Here is a 24781-nt window from a genome sequence, read left to right on the forward strand (position 1 = left end):
ATGGAAGGAATTATATTTTATTTTGTTTTTTTTTATTGCAACAAGTGTGACTCGTATTGAAGGAATTGTAATTTATTTGTTTCTCTTATTAGATCAGGTGGGACTCATGTTGCAGGACGTGATTTATTTGTTTGCATCATGTGTGGCTCATATTGCAGGAATTGTGATTTATTTGTTTGCGTCATGTGGGACTCATGTTGCAGGAATTGTGATGTATTTATTATTTTTGTTACATCAATTGTGACTCATATTGCAGGGATTGTGATTTATTTATTGTTTTTATTACATCAAGTGTGACACATATTGCAGGAATTATGATTTATTTGTTGTTTTTATTATATCATTAGAGGCTTCCAATCACTAGAAGAGATATATTCTGAACTATTTGCTCAGCTAAAAGAGTTGGCCTTGATATTTTAATAGTATTTTCTTTCTTACTAAGTTTCATGTAAAAATAGCAAAGAAATAAAGAAACAAACAAACAAGAAAAACAAGTTTTCTTTGGGTTCTATGTGATTTCTGACTGCACGGTATAAAATGTGAGCCTTGCAAGCGATTCCAACCAATCACAACAGAGCACAATGATAACGAAGGGCATGTCATGGCAGAATAATTTCATCGCTGTCTCATAAAGTAAAATTTCACATTAATATAAAAAACAAATAAAAAAAGAAGCAAACTAAAACCCCTTATGTTTTGGTAACGGTTTATTCTCTCAGTGGCTCGTCCAGCATTTGTAAATCACCATTCTGATTAAACTACATTGCTTCTGCAAATGGACGCAGATAATTTGACTTTTAAATACAAAGCGGTAATCTAGGTTAATGATGTTGGAATTAGTTTCACAACTGATAAAATATTTTTTTCCGAAGGATAACTATGCAAATAAACTTTTAAAAAATGTGTGATTTATTTGTTGTTTTTATTACTTCAAATTACAAAAGTTATATCAGATGTTCATTATGTGAATTTTGTAAAGATCATTTCCTAAGGGACAGCGGGTAGCACTGACAAGATATAAGAACAGAGCAATTTGTTAACACGTGATAAAAGTACTAATCAATTCCCTATGATACTTACAAATTCTCTGTAATCATCCATTTTAAAAGATAAGAATAAATGATAAGATACACGTCAGTGACAAAGACACAACATTCAATATGTCTTAAATTATAGTGTTTATTGACAAGAATAAATAATAATATACACATCATCGACAAAGACACAACATTCAATATGTCTTAAACTATTTTGTTTAATGACAAAAATAAATGATAAGATACACGTCAGTGACAAAGACACAACATTCAATATGTCTTAAATTATATTGTTTAATTACAAAAATAATCGATAAGATACCCATCATCGACGTAGACAACATTCAGTATGTCGTAAATTTGTTATGTATATTTACTTTAATTGTTTTTCTGGTAGTTTTAATATTAATATTTTTTTTATTACATGTTATTGTAATGTTACATTGTTTGATGGACTTGACCTTGTCCAAAATTGAGTTCATTTTTGCGTGACCTGACTGTCTTTTTTTATTCGGTTTCTTTATTTCATTTATGCAAAAAACTAATAATAGCCTCATTATTCTCGATGTGTATGAGCTTATTATCAGAATTATTATTCCGATAAACAAGAAGGAGTAAATATGTTGATCAGAGTCAAAGTTTTGGATATTCCCAAGTGAATTTCGTAGGCTATTGTGTTGTAAGTAAACAAGGCTGATTAGATCATTCTAAACGGTTATTTTCCATCAGGTAATGGTTGCTTTTAGCAAATACTAATTGTGACCTGAGGTCAAGCCGAGAACTATATTATCTTGTGACTGTGAGGATTTTACCAGTCGTGCTTTAACATTTAGCACTTTAAGTTGTATTATATGCTGTGACCAGTTTGGGCTGAATTTTATTTTCTTCAAATTATTGAATTCAAGTAATTATTTTCTCTGGAAAAACAAGTGTTTTGATGAAATTCTTGGATAAAGACATTCAGTGGAATTTATACTGAATTCAAAACATGGAATAATATTTATGTGATTCAACAAGAGACAGTTGACACATCAGTACTTCGTAGGCTATAACAGACACGTCATCGCCTTCAATTTTGAATCTCTTCGGGACTTGAACTGAGTTTGATTCATGACTTTTTATCCTAGAATTTGTGTTTTTAATTCTTGGATTATTTTTGGATTTAATTCGCAATATCGTAAGTTCTTTTTTCTCATTTTTCATTTTGTATTCTAGGGAAAAATTATTTGTTAAATTTCACAAAGCCTGTTGTCTGCACTCTTTTCTGTTACTTATTTTATGAGCATAGACTCGTAACTAATTGTATTGCTTAAGACAAGAATAATTGATAAGATACGCATCATCGACATCATTCAGTGTGTCTTAATCTATATTGCTTAAAGACAAGAATAAATGATATAAGATACACATCATCGACATCATTCAGTGTGTCTTAATCTATATTGCTTAAGGACAAGAATAATTGATATTAGATATGCATCATCGACATCATTCAGTGTGTCTTAATCTATATTGCTTAAAGACAAGAATAACTGATATAAGATACGCATCATCGACATCATTCAGTGTGTCTTAATCTATATTGCTTAAAGACAAGAATAACTGATATAAGATACGCATCATTGACATCATTCAGTGTGTCTTAATCTATATTGCTTAAAGACAAGAATAAATGATATAAGATACATATTAACGACATCATTCAGTGTGTCTTAATCTATATTGCTTAAAGACAAGAATAACTGATATAAGATACGCATCATCGACATCATTCAGTGTGTCTTAATCTATATTGCTTAAAGACAAGAATAACTGATATAAGATACGCATCATTGACATCTTTCAGTGTGTCTTAATCTATATTGCTTAAAGACAAGAATAACTGATATAAGATACGCATCATCGACATCATTCAGTGTGTCTTAATCTATATTGCTAAAAGACAAGAATAACTGATATAAGATACGCACCATTGACATCATTCAGTATGTCTTAATCTATATTGCTTAAAGACAAGAATAACTGATATAAGATACGCATCATCGACATCATTCAGTGTGTCTTAATCTATATTGCTTAAAGACAAGAATAACTGATATAAGATACGCATCATCGACATCATTCAGTGTGTTTTAATCTATATTGCTTAAAGACAAGAATAACTGATATAAGATACGCATCATCGACATCATTCAGTGTGTCTTAATCTATATTGCTTAAAGACAAGAATAACTGATATAAGATACGCATCATCGACATCATTCAGTGTGTCTTAATCTATATTGCTTAAAGACAAGAATAACTGATATAAGATACGCATCATCGACATCATTCAGTGTGTCTTAATCTATATTGCTTAAAGACAAGAATAACTGATATAAGATACGCATCATCGACATCATTCAGTGTGTCTTAATCTATATTGCTTAAAGACAAGAATAACTGATATAAGATACGCATCATTGACATCATTCAGTGTGTCTTAATCTATATTGCTTAAAGACAAGAATAACTGATATAAGATACGCATCATCGACATCATTCAGTGTGTCTTAATCTATATTGCTTAAAGACAAGAATAACTGATATAAGATACGCATCATCGACATCATTCAGTGTGTCTTAATCTATATTGCTTAAAGACAAGAATAACTGATATAAGATACGCATCATCGACATCATTCAGTGTGTCTTAATCTATATTGCTTAAAGACAAGAATAACTGATATAAGATACGCATCATCGACATCATTCAGTGTGTCTTAATATATATTGCTTAAAGCTACATTGGTATTTTTTTTCCGCTCAGCTGAATGAAATTGAATGCAGGATAAGATTGATTTTCGATCTTGTATACTTCTTTGATAAATATTTCCAATTTATTGATTATCGTTCAATCGATGCCAGAATTGCTTGACTCTTCCACTAAAACCTTTGATATGTAATCTCGTCGATTTTGACGGAATATTGACGTCATTGTGAGTATGGATTACATTATGATTAACGCTTATAACAACAACGTAAGACTCTCTTTAATGTATGTCCATTCTTATTCATCTCGATTCATATTGCCACCACTCCCTTGTAATCAAAATATCGCCCATGTGCACTATTGTCTCATCTAAGATTGCCATCACTTCCTTGTTATCAAATTCTCTCCCACGTCCACTCTTATATCCCTTAAGATTGCCACCACTCCCTTGTAATCAAAATATCTTCCATGTCCACTCTTATCTCACCAAAGATTGCCACCACGCCACCACTTCCTTGTAATCAAAATATATTCCGTGTCCACTCTTATCTCACATAAGATTGCCACCACGCCACCACTTCATTGTAATCAAATTCTCTCCCATGTCCACTCTTATATCCCTTAAGATTGTCACCACTCCCTTGTAATCAAAATATCTTCCATGTCCACTTTTATCTCATCTAAGATTGCCACCACTTCCTTGTAATCAAATTCTCTCCCATGTCCACTCTTATATCCCTTAAGATTGCCACCACTTCCTTGTAATCAAATTCTCTCCCATGTCCACTCTTATATCCCTTAAGATTGCCACCACTTCCTTGTAATCAAAATATCTTCCATGTCCACTCATATCTCACCTAAGATTGCCACCACGCCACCACTTCCTTGTAATCAAAATATATTCCATGTCCATTCTTATCTCACCTAAGATTGCCACCACTTCCTTGTAATCAAAATATCTTCCATGTCCACTCTTATCTCACCTAAGATTGCCACCACTTCCTTGTAATCAAAATATCTTCCATGTCCACTTTTATCTCATCTAAGATTGCCACCACTTCCTTGTAATCAAATTCTCTCCCATGTCCACTCTTATATCCCTTAAGATTGCCACCACTTCCTTGTAATCAAATTCTCTCCCACGTCCACTCTTATATCCCTTAAGATTGCCACCACTTCCTTGTAATCAAATTCTCTCCCACGTCCACTCTTATATCCCTTAAGATTGCCACCACTTCTTTGTAATCAAAATATCTTCCATGTCCACTCTTATCTCACCTAAGATTGCCACCACTTCCTTGTAATCAAATTCTCTCCCATGTCCACTCTTATATCCCTTAAGATTGCCACCACTTCCTTGTAATCAAAATATCTTCCATGTCCACTCTTATCTCACCTAAGATTGCCACCACTTCCTTGTAATCAAATTCTCTCCCACGTCCACTCTTATATCCCTTAAGATTGCTACCACTTCCTTGTAATCAAATTCTCTCCCACGTTCACTCTTATATCCCTTAAGATTGCCACCACTTCCTTGTAATCAAAATATCTTCCATGTCCACTCATATCTCACCTAAGATTGCCACCACACCACCACTTCCTTGTAATCAAAATATATTCCATGTCCATTCTTATCTCACCTAAGATTGCCACCACTTCCTTGTAATCAAAATATCTTCCATGTCCACTCTTATCTCACCTAAGATTGCCACCACTTCCTTGTAATCAAAATATCTTCCATGTCCACTCTTATCTCACCTAAGATTGCCACCACTTCCTTGTAATCAAAATATCTTCCATGTCCACTTTTATCTCATCTAAGATTGCCACCACTTCCTTGTAATCAAATTCTCTCCCATGTCCACTCTTATATCCCTTAAGATTGCCACCACTTCCTTGTAATCAAAATATCTTCCATGTCCACTCTTATCTCACCTAAGATTGCCACCACTTCCTTGTAATCAAATTCTCTCCCACGTCCACTCTTATATCCCTTAAGATTGCCACCACTTCCTTGTAATCAAATTCTCTCCCACGTCCACTCTTATACCCCTTAAGATTGCCACCACTTCCTTGTAATCAAAATATCTTCCATGTCCACTCTTATCTCATCTAAGATTGCCACCACCTCCTTGTAATCAAATTCTCTCCCATGTCCACTCTTATATCCCTTAAGATTGCCACCACTTCCTTGTAATCAAAATATCTTCCATGTCCACTCTTATCTCACCTAAGATTGCCACCACTTCCTTGTAATCAAATTCTCTCCCACGTCCACTCTTATATCCCTTAAGATTGCTACCACTTCCTTGTAATCAAATTCTCTCCCACGTTCACTCTTATATCCCTTAAGATTGCCACCACTTCCTTGTAATCAAATTCTCTCCCATGTCCACTCTTATATCCCTTAAGATTGCCACCACACCCTTGTAATCAAATTCTCTCCCATGTCCACTCTTATCTCACCTAAGATTGCCACCACTTCCTTGTAATCAAATTCTCTCCCACGTCCACTCTTATATCCCTTAAGATTGCCACCACTTCCTTGTAATCAAATTCTCTCCCATGTCCACTCTTATATCCCTTAAGATTGCCACCACTTCCTTGTAATCAAAATATCTTCCATGTCCTCTCTTATCTCCCTTAAGATTGCCACCACACCCTTGTAATCAAAATATCTTCCATGTCCACTCTTATCTCCCTTAAGTTTGGCTCCCCTGTAATCAGACATATTTCTTTAGTTTTAACATCATTTGAGAAGTAAATGAATTCCAAGAAGCTGCTTCAGAATGGTATCTACAACATGGATTTCATTCGAAGAAAAAAAAATGTCTGTTTAATTTTAGGGTAGTAGGATTTCCGGGATTAGAGCTAGTGTGGTATAATGGGGGTTAGGATTAGTGAGGTTTATGGAGGATAGGGTTAGTGGGGTTTATGAAAGTTAGAGCTAGTGGGGGTTTATGGGGGTTAGGGTTAGTGGGGTTTATGAAGGTTAGAGCTAGTGGGGGTTTATGGTGGTTAGGGTTAGTGAGGTTTATTGGTGTTAGGCTTAGAGAAGTTTATGAGGAGTCAAACATATGCCATATTTCCTTTTCTTTTAAAGTTCTAACGATTGAAGCCTTATACCAGATAAGTTAAATGTTGAAAGCTGAATTTAAAGTTCATTAGGAAAAAGCTAACGCACAGAACATTTATTTTCTGAATTTTTTTATAGCTTATTTCATATCTTCTGGAGGTTTTATTTTAGTTGAAAACTGGTTTTACACTGTATCGTTTTGGCCGCTTATATTTATTGACTTATTTAAGCTACAAAGGGAGAAAAGGATTAGGGACCTACTGGCAAGCTTTCTCACATGCCCATACTGGCCCAGTCCGATCTCACATGCCGATATTGACCGAGTCCGATGTTTAATGCCCATATTGGCCCAGTCAGATTTCATTTGCCGATATTGACCGAGTCCGAGACTCGAAGGAGAGATGGCAGTGGTCTGTAAAGGCGAGTGCTTTGTACCACCCGACCACTCGGAGCCCCTCAAAGGGGATTTTTAAATACGGTCATAAAATATAGTTTTCCTACAGGAAACATCCCTTGTATTTGACGAAATTTTGAGGGTTTCCTCGAATTTGTGATTTTCTTAAACTATTGTTCCTAGAACAAAAAGATTTTCATGTCTTTAAGACTAATAATTGATTCTGAGTCATTTACGTTATTCATATACGTGCCATAACTATCGATATTGTCTGAAATATCATAAGCATGAAAAAGTACATGTCTGAAATATCACAAGCATGATAACGTACATGTCGGAAATATAAGCATGATAACGTACACGTCGGAAATATCATAAGCATGATAACGTACATCTCAATCCGATGAGAAATTGCTAGAGCCTTCTTTCCAGTTATTATCGATATTAGAGAGTACTAACAGTCTCAGATGACATACCAATTTTGATAAATTGGCCGAGGAAACATTATCATCAAAATTTGTGTTCAATATCCTCGTTATGATTAGATGTGGTCGTGCTAGAGCTGAGCTTGACACTATTTCTTGAAGGTTCGTGCTAGAGCTGAGGTTGACACTATTTCTTGAAGGTTCGTGCTAGAGCTGAGGTTGACACCAGTGGCGTCACTCGGGTTGGTGTCACCCAGTGCGGTAGCTCATGGTGTTACCCCCATGGTCCTCCTTCCGTAACAGACCATACAGAATCCTTAGTAATGTCATTTTGGTGTCACCCCCTCTGATGATGTCACCCAGTGCAATCCGCACCCCCCGCATCCCCCTAGCGACGCCACTGCTGTGCCTGCTAGTCATGTATTTAACTATGATCGGTTATCCGCTTATGAAATCCGACTAGACCGAGCAGTGTGTGCTCTGTAAAATTTGCAATTTTTCATTTTGGTGTCACCCCTCTGAGATGGTGTCACCCGGTGCGGTCCGCACCCGCCGCACCCCCCTAGCGACGCCACTGGTTGACACTATTTCTTGAAGGTTCGTGCTAGAGCTGAGGTTGACACTATTTCTTGAAGGTTCGTGCTAGAGCTGAGGTTGACACTATTTCTTGAAGGTTCGTGCTAGAGCTGAGGTTGACACTATTTCTTGAAGGTTCGTGCTAGAGCTGAGGTTGACACTATTTCTTAAAGGTTCGTGCTAGAGCTGAGGTTGACACTATTTCTTGAAGGTTCGTGCTAGAGCTGAGGTTGACACTATTTCTTAAAGGTTCGTGCTAGAGCTGAGGTTGACACTATTTCTTGAAGGTTCGTGATAGAGCTGAGGTTGACACCAGTGGCGTCACTCGGGTTGGTGTCACCCAGTGCGGTAGCTCATGGTGTCACCCCCATGGTCCTCCTTCCGTAACAGACCATACAGAATCCTTAGTAATGTCATTTTGGTGTCACCCCCTCTGATGGTGTCACCCGGTGCAATCCGCACCCCCCGCATCCTCCTAGCGACGCCACTGCTGTGCCTGCTAGTCATGTATTTAACTATGATCGGTTATCCGCTTATGAAATCCGACTAGACCGAGCAGTGTGTGCTCTGTAAAATTTGCAATTTTTCATTTTGGTGTCACCCCTCTGAGATGGTGTCACCCGGTGCGGTCCGCACCCCCTTAGCGACGCCACTGGTTGACACTATTTCTTGAAGGTTCGTGCTAGAGCTGAGGTTGACACTATTTCTTGAAGGTTCGTGCTAGAGTTGAGGTTGACACTATTTCTTGAAGGTTCGTGCTAGAGCTGAGGTTGACACTATTTCTTGAAGGTTCGTGCTAGAGCTGAGGTTGACACTGTTTCTTGAAAACAATTATTAGGTAATGTCTTGATCGATTTTCTGTTATTGTATTTTACATGTGACACCGAAAGTTAGATTTGAAAACGAAAGTTAGATTTAAAGCTTTTGTTTTTGCAAAAATGTTTGCCTACAAATAAAATAAATTTCATAAATTGGTAATATTACTTTTCATTTATTGAGAAAATCGGACATTATTCATTTGTTGCAAAGGTGTTCCTTTCTCAAACACTAGGACAGGATCTGCGATTATAGATGATGCATAGATGATTGCGACAATAGCCACAAAGAAACTTGAGAACAGCGATTACTGTAATCTCAATAACCATATAAACAAACGCGAGAATAGCGATTACCGTAATCTCATAAACCAGAAGAAACTTTTGTCTAATTTTAGGTAGAAGCTCTTCAATGGCAAATCATCATGTATGTTGGACTTTCATTATTTCGGCAAACATTTATCGCAGATGCGGTTGGCATGGCAACTTTGCGGTGCCACGAGATAAGGAATTACAGGATTTACTAGTTGAACTTAAAATTGTATTATTTCGACCGGATATGTAGGCCACTGTGCTTGACGTTTGCTGCTGCAAGAATATTTTACTTTATTTTTTTCTTCCTCTAAATGAGTTTGAACGTTATGAAAAGAGACATGTAAATACGTACACTCAAATGAAAATCGCTTGCGGCATAGTAGGCGGCAGATCAAGGTCCCAGTCATTTAAATGAAAATTATTCGTGATATAGTGTACGACACATCAAGTCCCCAGTCACTTATATGAAAATTATTCGTGGTATAGTGAACGACAACTCTAGTCCCAGGTCACAAAAGAAAATGATCCGTGGCATAGTGTGCGAGAGATCTCATCCCAGGTAACTCAGACGAAACTCATTCCGGGCATAGTATGCCATAGATTTATTCCCAGGTCACAACATAATTTTCTGGTCACTTTATAATGAATCCCAATATTTTTCACCGATTTTGTCTGTATGATAATCTGTCGTAATCCATTCGATTTTACTACCAACGATACATCTTTGCATCCTATTTCTTTTCCATTTCTAAAAACCAAGATAGAAGCAAGAGAATATTTACGTGCGCTGCTGCATACCAATTGATGGATATAAGTACCAGCAAATTAGCCAAGGATAATGTATACACCAATTGACGGATATAACTACCAGCAAATTAGCCAAGGATAATGTATACACCCTGGGCCGGCGCCAGACCCTGCCAGACTATCTGGCGCCCCTGGCAGAGTTAGATTTTGGCGGCCCCCCCCCCCCCCCGAATATATCAATTTCAAAATTTATAAACAATAATTTTTTTAAAAATGCGCCCCCTGAAATCAGCGCCCTAGGCGGGTGCCTAGTTTGCCTATATGGTAGCGCCGGCCCTGTATACACCAAATGACGGATATAACTACCAGCAAATTAGTCAAGGATAATATATACACTAATTGATGGATATAAGTACCATCAAATTAGTCATGGATAATATATACACTAATTGATGGATATAACTACAAGAAAATTAGTCAATGATAATGTATGCACCAATTGACGGATACAACTACCAGCAAATTAGTCAAAGATAGTGTATACACTAATTGATGGATATAAGTACCAGCAAATTAGTCATGGATAATATATACACTAATTGATGGATATAACTACAAGAAAATTAGTCAAGGATAGTGTATACACTATTTGATGGATATAAGTACCAGCCAATTAGTCATGGATAATGTATGCACTAATTGATGGATATAACTAAAAGAAAATTAGTCAAAGGTAATGTATACACTAATTGATAGATACAACTACCAGCAAATTAGTCAATGATAATGTATACACTAATTGACGGGTACAACTACAAGCAAATTAGTCAAGGATAATGTATGCACTAATTGATGGATATAAGTTGTTGTTGTTGTTGTTGTCGGGTTTAACGCCATTTTTCAGCACACGATAGGCTATACATGGCGGCCAGTATTAATGGTGGAGGAAGAACCCGGGAAAACCCCAGGAAGAACCACCGACCCACGAGAAGCTACTGGCAAGCTTTCTCACACACCCACATTGGCCGAATCCTAGACTCGAACCCACGCAGACAGAGGTGAGATGGCAGTGATACGTAACGGAGAGCACTTTAGACCACTCGGCCACTCAAGGCCCCGTTGGATGTAAGTACAAGCAAATTAGTCAAGTATAATGTATACACTAATTGATGGATATAACTACAAGCAAATTAGGAAAGTACTAGGCCCATAAACACTCTAGGCACTATTCATGAATAGGCAGTGAAAATCATTACAAAGAATTATCATATAAATGTATTAATATTTTTCTTCACCATCGATCTTAATCATTAATGTCTTTTTGCAAACAAGTTTACTTCCAGATATAAAAAACAAAGTGGGTCCCGGCGTTGTATTCCTAATGTTATCTATATAAATTGTTCACCTATTCAAGCGTGGCAAATTAACATATGTACACTGTAATATAATTTAATATAAATAATGGAGAAAATATCGAAATGTTTTGAAAATCACTTTATCAAATCCTATTTTCATTCTCAGACTATAGAGTACGAACTGAGTCTTTTAGTCAAACACGGCAGATGCATATGGCGGATCGATTTCCTCATTCCCATGGAAATCAAGGGAAAAACCCAGCTCCAAGTTATTAAACAGCACAGTAATATGAAACGTACGATCTAATACCTGAAGGAATATTGTCTAAATAGAAGGTCAATTAAACATATTCATACTATGAAGTATATTTATTTTTGAAACTAACTTTTGATTTTTTTTATATTTGTATATAATTAAGTTATACTTTACTTCTTAAACAAAAATCTTCATGCTAATCAGTATGTGTTTCTGCCGAGTTTTCGTGAATTAAATTCAAAATGGCTGTCTCCTCCTCACGTCAAGAGGTTTCACAAAAATTACAGAATTTCCGAATACTTTGCAGGTCAGATTTTGGTGATGTGTGCAGCTCGTTGTCAGTGTCTTTTTCTATTTCTAATGCAGAGGGTATCCTCATTATCTGGGTCTTGAATAGCTCTAATAAAGAGGGTAACCTCATTATTTGGGTCTTGAATAGCTCTAAAAAAGATGGCAACCTCATTATCTGGGTCTTGAATAGCTCTAATAACGAGGGTAACCTCATTATCTGGGTCTTGAATAGCTCTAATAAAGAGAGTCACCTCATTATCTGGGTCTTGAATAGCTCTAATGAAGAGGGTAGCCTCATTATCTGGGTCTTGAGTAGCTCTAATAACGAGGGTAACCTCATTATCTGGGTCTTGTATAGATCTAATAACCTATGTATCCTCGTTATCTCGGCCTTGCATGCTTGTAAAAAAAAGTTTCCTTGTTATCTCGGCCTTGAATAACTCTAATAAATTATTAATTTATATTACATGTACTCCGAGTAAGAAATTCCTTTGTTATAATAATAGATTCAAATAATAACTTGTTGCGGTATTAACTTTTTCTCTTTGCCTCTGTTCTCATCAAGTTTTATTGACTTGCGCAGTTCAAACAGTCAGGACAACCAACAAATATATTTTTAGCTGGGATATTTTTGGCGGACTCTGCAAGTTAAATAAATTATTAGTTTACGTTTAGATAGTACAATGCTTGTAATGTTGGATATCGTTGTCGAGACCTGAAACAATGGGTCCAATTTATAATAAGCTGGGAAAACAAAATTTACGATGCAAGAAGGCAGTTGAAATAAAATGGTGTATGTGTCAGTATAACATAAATGGACATTTTACGGAAATTTGCAGAACATCAGTTCCATTATATGGCAGAAGATAAAATGATACCATGTTTGCATGGTTGATATCATCAAATATTACATATACTTAAATAAAATCATGATATAACATATAAGTAGATACAGTCACGCCATTGTTTGTCCGGTCGATATAATCCAATATTTCATATAATTAGATACAATGATGCCATATTTGTATGGTTGATATCATCAAATATTTCATATAATTATATATAATGATGCCATGTTTGTATGGTTAATTGATATCATCAAATTCTATACAGAAGTACCATAACTTGCGATTATTTTGTACAGACTATATGAGTTATTGTCGTTCTAACAATTATATCGCTGCAATCCATGCGAACTTTTCATTTTTTTTCTAATCGTTTCGACAGACATGTTTCATTCTCAGTTTACCATCATTTTGCGAATAAACTGAAGACAAACACCTATATTTTGTGATGCAGCAATCATATTTTTATTTCTTCCACAGCAATGGAACTTTATGTTTTAATGTATGTAATCATATGTTTATTTATCATTTAACTGTAAATTGGTACTAAGTACCAGAACCGAAACATCACGTGGACTTCAATAAATTGGTTATAAATGCCAGAGCAGAAACGTCACGTGGGTTTCAGTATTTTTTGGTACCAAGTACCAGAAAATAAACATCACGTTGGCTTCAGCAAATTGGTACTAAGTTCCATAACAGATAAATTACGTGGTCTTCAGAACACTGGCACTAAGTACCATAACAGAACATTAGACTGGGTTCAATAAATTTGTACTATGTACCAAACAGAAACATAACATGGGCTTCTGTGCTTTGACACTAAGCGCCATCACAAAGATATCACATGGACTTCAGTAAATTGGTACTAGGTACCAAAACAGACGTCATACGGACTTAAGTAATACGGACTTCACTAAGACGGACTTCAGTAATAATGTGGCAGGAATTGTGATTGTATTTGATATTTTCATTATATGCTTCAAAGTCTATATAAATGGACTTTAAAATCAGACAGCGATAAGCCCCAACCATTTGTCAAAGTGATTTTGCAGGTTTCGTTTGATTTCTTGTTTCTTTTTCTCTTTCACACAGACTAGTAACAGCTGAGCTGTATGAATACGACATTGGTCATGTGACCACTTGATATTGAAATAATCACTCTCAATTCGATCCTAGAAAACAAACCGACCAGTCTGAACGGGGATATACGATGTCGAAGGAGACGGAAATTGCAGGCAGGATATCGTCTGCCTATTATGCAGCATATGGCACACAAAGTAGAATGATCACATCCTTTGGTTACATTTTCTATTTTCTGTGACACTTTTGGCATTTATAAATCTCTAATAAAATCAATCTGCATTTGGTCTGGAAAGTGATAGTGGTATACTTTAACGGTTGCCTTGGCAGCAGTCATGATTCCAAATATCTAGCGTAATGGCTGACAAGTGAACCGATTATTTCGTTCTGAATTTAAATTGAGCATAGCACTATAGACCTTCTTCAGGGAGTCGAATTTGGTTTTTTCCACTCCAATATTTAACGCATGCGCAATCAACGTAATGCAACTTTTAAGTGATTGTCATTAACATAGTGTATGTTCGTGAAGAAAGTTCAAACAAATTTGTAAAGGTTTGACGTCTGTAGACTCTTCACAGAAATAGTGTGTTTAAAAATCACGAGTGAATAGTTCAGTAATCTGCCTAAACGAAAAAAGTAGATACGAACACAAAAGCATCAGAGAGGACCGGAACAGCAGACAGGATTTGTGGGCCCTAAGAAAAATTATCCAGTAGGCCCAGTAATCACAAATTGAAACAACGGTGGACCCCTGACCGTTGTGGTCCCTCGGAATTTGCCCTACTCTGTCCGCGGTCCTTAATAGGTCTTACAAAGCTGGATGATACATTTCTGAAAGTAAAGGGGTGGGTGGAAAATTTTCCAATGTGACCAGACTTACAATTTGTACAAATTTACGTTTATTTAGACGAGTCTTCAAAAGACTATATACTCGCGAAAACATGAGGACTTACAAATCTCTTTGTTGCATATTATTAATTTGTTAGTGGATGGATGCATGCAGGTGAACACAGCATTATTAATGCCAGCGTAATCAGATCCCAAGCCCAATCCAAGAAGCCACACAAGTTACACATAGCTGATAGTACTGTTGCAACTGTCCGTTGCAAATGACCGTTGCAGATGTATCGCAAGGAGTTAGCAAACTGAAGAGAGAGAGAGAGAAAGAGAGAGAGAGACAGAGAGTAAATTCTTTAGCGAATCCAATGTACATTAAGCAGTTTTGGGATTCACATTCATTCCCATTTAATTTATTAACTAAATGGCAAATATTTGAGGAATCTGCTTAATATGTGATGTGCCGCCTTTGGTGTTCATTGTTTGCTGCTAATTAGACAAGTTGACCGCTCCGGTGGCCTAGTGGTTAGAGCGTCCGCCTCGGATGCGGGAGGTCTGGGTTCGATCCCCGGCCGAGTCATACCAAAGACTTACCAAAATGGTACTAACAGCTGCCTCGCTTGGCGCTCAGCATTAAGAGGTAAGTGTTATGACTGGTCGGCCTGGTGTCAGGATAATGTGACTGGGTGGGACACCATGCTACGTGTCTGCGGCATGATACCCCAGTGCTAGGCATCACTAGAAACTGTTACACTGCAGACACCGTAGCGATATGACTGAAAAAATGTGGGTGGGGGTGGTAAGATGAGAGACATGATGCAGTAACATAAAGCAATAGATACTCATTTATTGTTAAAAATACTTTATGAAAACGTACAGTTCAACTCTTATACTTGTGGGCTGGAACATTACTGCATACTGCTATCTGCGGCGATCTGTAATGACAAATGTTCTATTCGTGTACTGTAAGAAGTGTTGGTCACTCGAGTTGCCCTACGTCAAATGTGCATGACCGTACCGGATGCGACTATGGGATAGGTTTGGCCTGCTAAAACTAGTATCTGAAAATGATCTATAGTATGCTGATATCCGTGTGTATAAAAGAATTGCTAGCCCTGATTACAAACACGTAGAGAAGACGTTTCTAATCGTTGGGCAAACGTATTGTTGAAATCCTTTCATCCATAGAAACTGTAAAATCCCCTGGATCCATCTTTATTTAACAGCAAAGACAGAGGGAGGGTGGTCATTAAGGGATCACTGGCTTCGAGTTAGCCACTAATCATTAACATTCTGTACGTATTCTGACAAACTCTGAACTGGAACTTTCATTCCTCTGCAGAGCAATGTACGATATAACTGATTTATTCACGTTTTTGTTCAACATCAATAAACTTTTCAGTTAGATTATGCAACGCCAATGAATCAATGTCGCATTAATGCTAAAAATTTCTTACTTTTAAGTTTTTAAGTTTTAGTTCTGAAATGAAATTAATGCTATTTTCAATATGAAATACAACATCATCCATGCCTTAGATAGCAGCGTTTTCGAAAAGAGTACTTACAAAGTCCATTTTCTCGGTTATGTTTCATTTTTCATTTTTCATCCTGGCAAATGATGTAAGGATATAGGATGGAGAGAAACAAGCACATAATGTCATTTTCTACCCAGATTTTCTCGGGCGGATTCTAACAGGGCAGCTACGTGCCTCATTAAAATGGAGAGATTTAACACGTGCATCACATTTGCAAACTGTAAATGTTAGTACGATGGAAACCTCGAGCCAACAAATTGTAAATGTTAGTACGATGGAAACTTCGAGCCAAATATGAGATTAGCAAGTTGATCAAGGCAAAGGAGAAACTCGTTTAATTTAAAAAAGGAATGCATGTTGTCTTCGAAGTTTTTAATATGTTCTAAAACTATATTTATGTGCTGTACTAAAATAAAAAACACAACTGGTCTTCCAGGATTTACACCCTCGATATCACGACCAATAGCTGTCTTCCAGGATTTACACCCTCGATATCACGACCAATAGCTGTCTTCCAAGATTTACATTCTCGATATCACGACCAATTATAGTCTTCCAGCTTTTGGGCACAAGATTTCAAGACCAATAATGGTCTGGGATAATATTTATTTAACAGATTTGAGTATAAACGTTTGATATCAGTAAGTTGTCATAGAGCGTATTAACAGTTTGCTGATGGAACCAGCTTCCAGAACAAAATTATAATGATGGATCAACAAGCAAATAATGATGGATCAACAAGCAAATAAGGATGGATCAACAAGCAAATAAGGATGGATCAACAAGCAAATAATGATGGATCGACAAGCAAATACTGATGGATCAACAAGCAAATAATGATGGATCAACAAGCAAAGTTTCTAAACGAATTTATAACGCATGTTTTGTTTTCCCAGTTAACTTATATATTCCCCTTTTGCTGTAAAATGTATCCTGACTTCCAAAGAGATAAAATGTACTTATTGTGAACCTAATATACAGTGAATAGGCTAACAAAAAAAAAACAAAACATTGTGAAGCAATTATTAGTTCTAGTGGGAAATATTTCTATAAATGAGTAAGCACGTTGTCATAATTTATACTAATTAAATTTAAAAAATTAATCGAAATAAATTGTGGCAAATTATAGCATTCACCCGTCAAGTGCATGATGACTTCACACATTTTTTCCGGGTTGCCGTGTTCTGATGGTCACATTATAATTACGGCATTGTACCATTCAAGGGTCTATACTAATTCCGTGTATGCAACATAGTAGACGAAACTAAGCTAGTTGTGAAATTTATGTAAATTTATCTTTATTCTTAGCAAGTATATTTTGAGCCTGAATTTTAATTTTGAGCCTGAATTTGATTTTTGCTCAATGTCTTTTGTGCCAACAAGGCCTTACGTGAGATGGCTCGAGTTCAGATTTTTTGTGTTCAGGATGTTTCGGTCAAACAAGGCCTTTCGTCAGATAGCCAGAGTTCAGACTTTGTGTTAAGGGTGTTTCGGTCAAACAATGCCTTGCGTCAGATTGCCCGAGTTCAGACTTTGTGTTCAGGATGTTTCGGTCAAACAAGGTCTTGCGTCAGATAGATGAATAAATAAATATTTAGAAAAATGTAGCCTTGAAAGTTTGAAAAACTCGAACCAAAGTATACTTTTTATAAAAACTAAATATACTTTTCATTGAAACTAAATATACTTGTCCATGAAACAAAATATACTTGTCCTTGAAAACAAAATATACTTGTCCTTGAAAACAAAATATACTTTTCCTTGAAACTAAATATACTTTTCCTTGAAACTAAATATACTTGTCCTTGAAAACAAAATATACTTGTCCTTGAAAACAAAATATACTTGTCCTTGAAACAAAATATACTTTTCCTTGAAACTAAATATACTTTTCCTTGAAACTAAATATACTTGTCCTTGAAAACAAAATATACTTGTCCTTGAAAACAAAATATACCTTTCCTTGAAACTAAATATATTTGTCCTTGAAAACAAAATATACTTGTCCTTGAAAACAAAATATACTTGTCCTTGAAAACAAAATATACTTTTCGGTGAAAACTAAATATACTTTTCCTTGAAACTAAATATACTTGTCCTTGAAAACAAAATATACTTGTCCTTGAAAACTAAATATACTTTTCCTTGAAACTAAATATACTTGTCCTTGAAAACAAAATATACTTGTCCTTGAAACTAAAGATACTTGTCCTTGAAACAAAATATACTTGTCTTTGAAAACAAAATATACTTGTCCTTGAAAACTAAATATACTTTTCCTTGAAACTAAATATACTTGTCCTTGAAAACAAAATAAACGTTTCCTTGAAACAAAATATACTTTTCCTTGAAACTAAATATACTTGTCCTTGAAACTAAATATACTTAATCTTTGAACTTAATTGAAATGGGAGGAGTAAAAAGGCAGACAGAATTAGTCCCATCAACTTTGATTGAATAATGTGAAAACAAGTCTGAGAGTACGGAAGAGCTATTGTGTCGTAGCATCACTCTCATCATAACGCGTATCACGATCAAGATTTAGCATTGCATTTCATATCAAAGTCAGTTATCATTAGAAACCAGAAAGTTCCGAATGAAATTTATCACTTTCATGAATGTGAAAGTTGCAATCTGAAGAAGCGAATGGTCAACAGAACATTAGCTAGTAACGACATCCTTCATATCTCCTTTATGTCAGTGATCTCACCGTTAAGTTAGAGATCTAGTTCCTTTGCCAGAGATCTCTTTGTTATGTCAGAGATCTCTTTGTTGTGTTAGATACATCACTGTTATGTCAGAGATCTCGCTTTTATGTCAGAGCTCTCGATTTAAATGAGATTGCACTGATTATAGCTAAATTCCATATATTTATTAATGTTAACATTGCTGACAAGGACGTTCTGATCATGGCTTAATTCCATACATTTATAAATGTTAGCATTGCTGGCACGGCCATGTTGTTAATGTTTCTAAAGGCAGAAAATAAAAACAACGAAAATTCATATTGTGTGGCTGAAGACTTCCTTCAAGAAACAGGGTAATCTGATTACCGGGATCCATAAAAACTTTTCTTTTTAAAGCTGTTCTTTCTCCTTGAACCAAACGTAAAATCTTGTATATTCGGATAAATTAAATGTTCTTATTGGACGGATTTTCTTAAGGCCATGGTTTGCTGGAGTAATATTGAAGAGTACACACACACACACACACACACACACACACACTGGTGCGCCCGCTTTTACCAGTAGACTGTGATATTGATATATTTCAAGCATCGCAGTAAATATGCGCTTTTTTGGCAGGAAATTTGAAGTCAGATTGTACCCCCGCCCCACTTGCACGTCGATTGAACATACATCCTATGGAAGCAATTATTATGTTCATATTGTCGAAATTCCATCAATTCAGATTTAATAGGACTAAGACTCGTGTAATATCAGACTTTTAGAAATTTCTATGATAACATAGACTTACATGAATTTATCAATCAGACTTTTAGAGATTTCTATGATAACATAGACTTACATGAATTTATCAATCAGACTTTTAGAGATTTCTATGATAACATAGACTTACATGAATTTATCAATCAGACTTTTAGAGATTTCTGTGATAACTTAGACTTACATGAATTTATCAGACTTTTAGAGATTTCTATGATAACATAGACTTACATGAATTTATCATTATCAGACTTTTAGAAATTTCTATGATAACATAGACTTACATGAATTTATCAGTTTGAATGCCAACTTCTAACCCATATTGGCTAGTGTAAAATTCCACATGCAACAATTTAAATCAGCACTGGAAAGCAATTTACACCTGTGTAGGCAACTTCCATCTTGACAAATTCAGGTGTACTTCAAAACCGATCACTTCCTTTTAGGCATTAATGGGAGGAATATATGCGAAATTTACTTACCTCCCAAATTTAAGAACTTATAGTGCAAAGCTACTTACCTCCCAAATTTAAGAACTTATAGTGCAAAGCTACTTACCTCCCAAATTTAAGAACTTAGAGTGCAAAGCTACTTTCATCCGAAATTGAAGATTTAACAACGGAATTTCTGCAATAAATGTTGTCAATTTTACATTATGCAAAACACATGTTAACACATTTAGTTTACGATGAATTTACCTTGGTTTAAGTAACAATCAAGAGACATATTAGAATGACCTTAGCAAGCCATTAAAAAAAAACAAAGTAATGGAGTCAGGTGCTTTGAACTATTTTGCTAATCTTAACGTACAGAGATGACCTCCGAGTTTTGGTCGGCGTAGGGATAGTGTCCAAAATTGGATAGTAAATCTCCAGATAACAGTCGCTTATTTAGCGGCTATATCGCCCAGTAAGTCAACTTAAACTACTGTTAGAAGAAGGCTGCATACCCCGCCTGCACAGACAAGAGACTGTAATTTAGTATTTGACCGATATGTTAGTTATAATTTAGTACTGAACCAGTCTGTTAGTTTGTCTCTTATGCCAATCAGTCCTGCTTTGATGTATGGATTTTTGGTACTCTTACAATACATTTTTCCTAACGGATTCTAGGTACTCTTACAATACATATTTCCTAAAACCCGCATCCTTGTTCTTCTTTTGTTAAATATAAAAACTGATAAATTTCTTTGAAGTTCAGCAAACCATATCTTAAAAACTACCTCAAAACGATAAAAACTTTCAATAAGCTATCATAACCCGAATACTATTGACGTTTTTGTCAGTAGACGTTGTTACAAACATGTTGTTACCATTAGTCGTTGTTACAAACATGTTGTTACCATTAGTCGTTGTTAGAAACATGTTGATACCATTAGTCGTTGTTAGAAATAGATGTTGTTACCATTAGTCGTTGTTAGAAATAGATGTTGTTACCAGTAGACCACTGGTACATGTAGACAGTGTTTGCCAGTAGACGAAGATTTTTACGCCATTTTTCAGGAAATGATAGACTATACATTTTTTTTTGGTCGAGTAGAACCCGGGAAAGCCAAAGTAAGAACCACAAACTACTGGCAAACATTCCCACATACGCACTCTGGCTGTGACCGAGACTCGAACTCATGCGGACAGAGGAAAGATGGCGAGCGCTTTGACCACTCAGCCACCCGTGACCCCGCAAAATATCTGAAGTCATTGCTTTAAATTGTCATTTCAGATGTCACTTTAAAATAATATTCAGAAGTATCTCGTACCGTATCTTAATGAACACAGCAGAAAGTTTATTCAGTTCATTAGGAATCTGACCCATAATACATAATTCATAAAAGAATAAAACACAGTATAGTAAAATACATTGACACTTATAACATACCATCTCCTAGTTTATAAGCAAAATACCAAAAGTTGGAAAAATTTATAGTAAGGCTTATTTTCTGCGTGGACATTAAATTTATAAATTTATCTACTGAAGAGATGAGATAATAAATATTTCCGTCTTAAGCTAGTATAAGAAGTACATATACATACAAAACGATACACATCTTCTACACACAATATTTTTAAAACATAATTTGCGAACTCTTTGATCTCATTCAGTGTTAGTGTATCTTCCTCGTTCAATCATTAAATCAACATCGACAAAATGCATATGCTTTCCTCGTTCAATCATTAAATCAACATAGAACATCGACAAAATGCATATGCTTTCCTCGTTCAATCATCAAATCAACATCGACAAAATGCATATGCTTTCCTCGTTCAATCATCAAATCAACATCGACAACACGCATATGCTTTTCTGAAAATGAAAGATAGCTCTAACGTTAAATATTTCTCAGTATCAAAAAATAACTTATACTGACTATAAAAAACATATTTTGTAGAATCGCTGATTAATCTTTGCAGATCTGTAACGAGGAATCAAATAGATTTGTTTCAACATAGTTAGCAAACTGTTTCTGTCATCTATTTCTTGCTCTATCAATGCATAACCAAAACCATGACAGAATAAAACATTTTTAACTTGAATGGCGAGTATCCTTTTGCTGGCAACATCCAATGTTTTAACACTTGACAATGGAAAGGATATCTGCTTCTCAGTATATGTATACTTTTAGTATATGTATACTTTTAGTATATGTATAAATTTAGTATGTGTATAATTTTAGTATATGTATAATTTTTAGTATATGTATAATTTTAGCATATGTATACTTTTATTATATGTATACTTTTAGTATATATATAATTTTAGTATATGTATACTTCTAGCATATGTATAATTTCAGTATATGTATAATTTTAGTATATGTATAATTTTAGTATAATTTTAGTATATGTATAATTTTAGTCCAGTACTTTATACATCTGTGCATATAAGCTGTACTCAAGGACATCGTCATGACTAACATGATTATTCGCAGTACGTTCAAATATCTTTTACAAAATCTACGATGAATTGCTTCTGTTTCTGGTGAATATTTATTCCACCATATTTAGGAACCGTAACATGATTTTAGTTTCACCATAGCATAACATATTTTAAATATATCCTGTGTACGTAGTCTTCCAAACATGTGTTGATACCTCAAAAGTCTAGATACTGCTTTCAACGCTTGTGATGCCAACGTGTTTTTATTTGTGTGCCCCAGTCCAGCTCAGCCTCGGTGTGAAAAGCAAGGCCATATAAAATGACACGATTACAATAGGTCTAACCTTGTCATACCAAGGCACAGACTTTCTAAGAAAGCCAAGACTTGCGATTCGCCGTAAGCGTTTTCTCTTCACAAACATTTCCATTATCACACGATTTATATCTTTTTCATTGACAATAAGATGTCAGATCAAGTTAATTATTTATTGCCAATTTCCATTGGCTTAACGTGAAAGGAATATAAAATAGCAAGGCAGGTGAATTAAAGTATTTGCTTCGGGTTTCCATCAACTTTAAGATGAAAGTGATAAAAGAGTAAAATATAATATCGGGTCATGTAAACTAATTAGTGTCGGTGTTTATTTACTATGTGATGAAAGTGATAAAAGAGTAAAAAAAATATCGTATCGGGTCATGCAAATTAATTAGTGTCTTTTTTAGCACAAGGGAGCATTCCTTTTAGTTGTCAGTGTGCGTAGATCATGTACAATTTCCATAAGTACAATATCCTGTTACGAGTCGAGTCTCTTACAAATAGTAACAGGAAAAAAGGGAAGACAACAAGCTTTGTAAAATTTAACAAATAGTTTATTTCCTTAGGATATCAAGTGAAAAATGAGAAAGAAAGAACTTACGATTTTACCAATCTAATCTAAAAATAATCCAACAATTAAAAATAGGAGTCCTAGTAATAATAAGTCCTGAATGAAGCTGAGTTCGAATCCAAAATGGAAGAAGATGACGTCTGATGTAACCTGCGAAGTGCTGCAGTGTCAACAGTCTCTTGTTGAATCATAGAAAATATTTCCATTTTTTGAATTCCATATAAATTTTGATAAATGGCATTGTCCAAGAATTAATTTCTAGCACTTTCGTATTTTCAGGGAAAAATCACTTGAAGTCAAATAATTTGAAGAAAATAAAATCTCACCCCAAGCTGGTCACATCAATACAACTTAAAAGTTTAAAGCTCACTGACTACTTCTATAAAAAAAAAATAGGTATAAGGCTTACTTAAGACGTAAAACAGATTCCCGGATGTGGGTCGAGAGTTCAACCTTCCAGAAGAAATGGAAGTTTGTTACATGAAAATTATCACGTCGTCCAGGCATGGCCTTAACTTAACTTAGCTTAACAATTCTTACTCTCAGAAAGAATTAAAACAATTTTTAAAAAAAGTTGTTTACCAAAACTGCCACTGATTTTGAAACAAGGTCAGGAGCTAGGTCAGCATTAAATACAATATCTCTATTATTAGTTAATTACGTCAAAAATACAGGGGCCCCGAGTGGCCGAGTGGTCTAAAGCGCTCTCCGTTACGGATCACTGCCATCTCACCTCTGTCTGCGTAGGTTCGAGTCTCGGATTCGGCCAATGTGGGTATGTGAGAAAGCTTGCCAGTAGCTTCTCGAGGGTCAGTGATTCTTTCCGGGGTTTTCCCAAGTTCTTCCTCCACCATTAATACTGGCCGCCATGTATAGCCTATCGTGCGCTGAAAAATGGCGTTAAACCCTAAAACAACAACAATCAAAAATACAAAAGTCAATCAGAACTGAGCTCTATTCTAGACAATGTCAAATTCAGTAAACAAAGTTATATTACAATTTCATGTAATAGAATTTTAAAAAATTAAAAACTAACAAACAAATAATTAATTAAATATGCATAACAATCCAAAGAACTGTCAGCCACAATACGTCACAGTAGCATAGAGGTATGCCAACATTCTCTACACTGTGCATATTTTATATGCAAAAAATTTCACGTTACACTCGTCACTCTCCCAAATATACATAATAACTGGTGAGCGCCCCCATACTAAATCAAATCGTTATGAGTT

At 35.5% G+C, this 24781-nt stretch overlaps 1 protein-coding gene and 1 non-coding gene across 2 annotated transcripts in view; both read left to right on the top strand.

The window, feature by feature from the left end:
• Window positions 1-24781, top strand: part of LOC149791154 (uncharacterized) — a 179682-nt gene that overhangs the window by 77312 nt on the left and 77589 nt on the right. The gene's annotated exons all lie outside the window — the stretch shown is intronic.
• On the top strand, window positions 15309-15384 carry Trnap-cgg (transfer RNA proline (anticodon CGG)). The gene has a single exon. It is a non-coding gene; the product is annotated as a tRNA-Pro (tRNA).

This window comes from Sinohyriopsis cumingii, chromosome 9 (genome assembly GCF_028554795.1).
Source record: "Sinohyriopsis cumingii isolate HCF-2022 chromosome 9, ASM2855479v2, whole genome shotgun sequence".
NCBI classification, from domain to species: domain Eukaryota; kingdom Metazoa; phylum Mollusca; class Bivalvia; order Unionida; family Unionidae; genus Sinohyriopsis; species Sinohyriopsis cumingii.